This window comes from Solanum stenotomum, chromosome 3 (assembly GCF_019186545.1).
Source record: "Solanum stenotomum isolate F172 chromosome 3, ASM1918654v1, whole genome shotgun sequence".
Lineage (NCBI taxonomy): Eukaryota > Viridiplantae > Streptophyta > Magnoliopsida > Solanales > Solanaceae > Solanum > Solanum stenotomum.
In genome coordinates this window covers 24,024,406-24,028,240 of record NC_064284.1, presented here as the reverse complement: position 1 = coordinate 24,028,240, position 3,835 = coordinate 24,024,406, and positions in this window count along the sequence as shown.

The window sequence follows — 3,835 nt, the reverse complement described above, 5'->3', positions numbered from 1 at the left end:
AAATCTTTTTTTAATCGGAGTGGTTCTATATTTTTATTCCTCTGATTGCACTATTGAGGGGGGAAAACGGGTTGAGGATTATATGGAGGATTATTAACATGCTATATTTGATCTTTAATTTTATATATTTGACAAATCAATTATAGAATTATTATAGTAATTATATACTCAGTATAACTTTACAAAATTAAGCGTGAGGATAGTAGTTTACACACACCTTATATCTACCTCAAAGATGGAAAAGTTATTTCTAACAAACTCTCGACTCAAGGAAAAAAATGTCTAAAGCATTCAAAAAATAAAGAATAAATAGTAGTACAAGAAATAACATATATTAACAAAAATTAGATAGTAATAGAACAACAACTAAAACAAAATAATATGACAGTCCATAGACAAGAAAAAACATATGGGATGTGGCATTACCTCTTTTGGCAAGAAAAAACAAAATAATCCAACAAGTGCAACAAAAAGGGACTATTCCTGTAGAGATGACAATATCTCTTTTGGCAATATGTGATGTGGCAATCCCAATGGTATGTAATATCACTTTTAGCATCCGCAAATCAGAGGCATGAGGTAGAATTGAGTAAATATGTGATTTAATGAATTGGGTTCAATCTCAACTCATTTAAGTCCTAACTCATTTTAAAAGAATCCTCAATTGAGCCCAATTTAATTTCCAATTTCAACCAATTTTAAGACTCTTTATTTGCATGGATGTAATATATGTTCTTATACTGAAGATATGAATTACTATTTATTTTATATCTTTTAGAATTTATGTATCCATTTGTAACATTTTTTTTTAAATTTTCTTGAATTAAAATTCAAATTGTGGTTATAAAATTTAAATAATATTATATTAAAATTATTAAGATTAAGCGGGTCAAGACCCAATCCGTTTTAAAGCCCAATGGAGCTCAAAGTAAATTTGAGCGGGTTAAGAACCAACTCAATTTCTATTTCAACTCATTTTAATATCTCTAATTTCAATTCAACCCGCTCATTTGATACTCCCACCTCAAAGTTGAAAAAGCAGAAAGAAAGAGTTTAGTTTCAAGTTGTTCATTGACTTACTGAAGAGATGCATATCAATATTTCTCTAATTGATAACTTGCCATGAGTCCTAAAATGGGCCAAGTAAAGTAAATACATTATATTGCAAATAAGAGTAGGCTGACAGATTATGCGACAATTTCACTCTCTAAGATGTATACGTCAAAGGATTCGAAATGAACTTTCAATTCGGGTCAAAATGAATTAAGTAATAGATCATAAAACGCCTCAAGACTCAATTCAACTCAATTTTTATTAAGTTTTAATTGTCTTATTTATTCTATTAAAATATTTAATACATATAAGATTATTTTTTTCTTTATTATGGCTATATATAACATATCAAATTGAAAAAATTTCTCATGAGTCAATTTGGTCATATATCAACCCAACTTTTAATGGATTGAAATGAATTGGGTTAAAATGAATTGAGCTAATAAATGAACAGACAAACTTAAGTGAATTGAACGAGTTGAATTTGATTTTATCACCCTAATAAACATATACAATATATCCAACAAAATTATATGTATTGATACAATAAAATTTGAAGAATACATACAATATATCCAACAAATATAGATTGAATATAGGTCAAACACATATGCAGGCCCTTAAACTTGTCCCTAAATTTTATTTTGGCACTCCAACTTAACTTTGTTCCATTTTAACCCTTTAACTCCAATTTTTATGTTTCATTTTTATACTTCTAAGTGATGTGGCAGAGTGTGTGCATCACACTTTCTCTAAGAGAGTGAAAGGCAAAAAAATATTTTTTTAAAAAAAAATAAAAGATTAACCCTTCAGCTCTATTTTTTTATTTACCATTTAAACACAAAATACTAATTTTATGGTTTCTTTATTTCTATATATGTTCTTCAACTGTAATTTTGCATTTTAAAAATTGTCGTTCATCCGTTAGTTATTGTAAAAAAATCAAATTGACGAATGATCATTGATTTTTTTTTAAAAAGTAACAACTTCTTTTTGCGAGTTTCCCTGTATTAATGCATGAAAAATAACCGACGAAAGTGCGTCAATTTTCTTTCTTAAGAAAATCACTGACAACCCAACGAAGTTTTCGAGTTGTAACATTTTTTATAGTGTGATTAATTAGCAATGAACATGAGTCCTTTTTACTCGTATTTAGTTGAATGAAAAATTACAAAGCTGGTATTTGAGTAAGTCCAAATATATTAGATATGGAAAAAAATATGCGGTGTTATTTAATTTAATTAGTTGTTTTAAAAAGAAAACCAACACACTTTCGTCGATTATTTTTCACACAATAATGTATAGAAACTCTAAAAAAAAAAATGATGTTCATCCATTATTATTTTTTTTTAAAAAAAAGATATGACGTTGATTTTTAAAATGAAAAAGTGGAAATGAAGAACATAAATAAAATGAAGAAATCATAAATTTAATATTTTTATGCTTAAATGGTACTATATAAAATAGAGTTGAAGGATTAAAATGGAACAAGACTAAGTTCGCATGTCAAAATGAAAAATGGGGCAAGTTAGAGGAGTTGTGTATATGTTTTTAATTGGCTTTTATGTCATGTTATAGAATGTGAAGTACGCACATCCCACTTTGTTGATTCTTTGGAAAGAAGTGCCTAAATGAAACATAAAAGATGGAGTTGAAGGGTTAAAATGGACAAAGTTGAGTTGGAGTGTCAAAATAAAATTAAGAAACAAGTTTAAGGGTCGGCATATGTGTTTGATCTTGAATATATACATAGCAATCATATATATCTTCAAACAAAGGTCTATCGGTGGCCCCCTAAAATTGGCACGATATTTCACTTAGGCACCTTAACTAGACAATGTTCATTTTAGACGCCTGATGTAGAGTCCCGCTATGTCATTTTGACACTTTTTGCTTACATGGCATAATAAGTGTGATACACTCATTGACCGGCGTGTGAAATAGTGTTTTAGTTAATTTTTAATTATTTCTTCTTCTTCTTCCCATTTTTAGCTATCATTTTACCCAAGTTAAATTTCATCATTATAGATGAAGGTTTCGACAAAAATGACGAAAAATGTTTTTAAAATCTAAAAATAAATCGATTTACGAAATTTTCTTGGAAGAATTTAATATTAATTACTTTAAACTAAGCTAAAAATTTGTTTGAGGTAGTAATGGCGTGCAGATGTGGGGTGGGGTAGTTTCTGCAAAAGGATTGGGGAGGTTTTTATTTTTGAAAATAAAATTTTCAAATGGTGCGCAAAGTCGGGTATTTTCGAGGCGGGGGTTAGGGGGTTATTTGGAGGTTGGGTTTTTGGGGGCTTTCGAGAAGACGATTTTGTGGGTGGAGTGGGTGAGTGGGTTCTTTTATTTGTTTTTTTAAAATTATTTTTTAATTATTTGGATAAAAATATTATGTGTCATTAATTCATTGGTCAGTTTTTATTTTTTATTTAAAAATAATTATTTAATAATTACTTTTGATACAAATGATAAATGTCATCATTTAGGGTGTGTTTGGTATGAAGGAAAATGTTTTCCTAGAAAATGTTTTCTAGGAAAACAAGTTGATTTTTGACTTATTTTCTCATGTTTGGTTGGTGACTAGAAAATATTTTCCGGAAAAGATTTTTAGTGTTTGATTTATGAATGAAAAATATTTTTGAGAAATATCTTTTATTTTTACTAGAGTAGAAAATAATTTTTGAAATTGAAAATAGTTTTTAAAAACAAACTTAATTTTTTTGGGGGGGGTTGGGGGTGGTAGGGTGAAGGGGGGGTCGAGGGTAGGGGTGAAAAA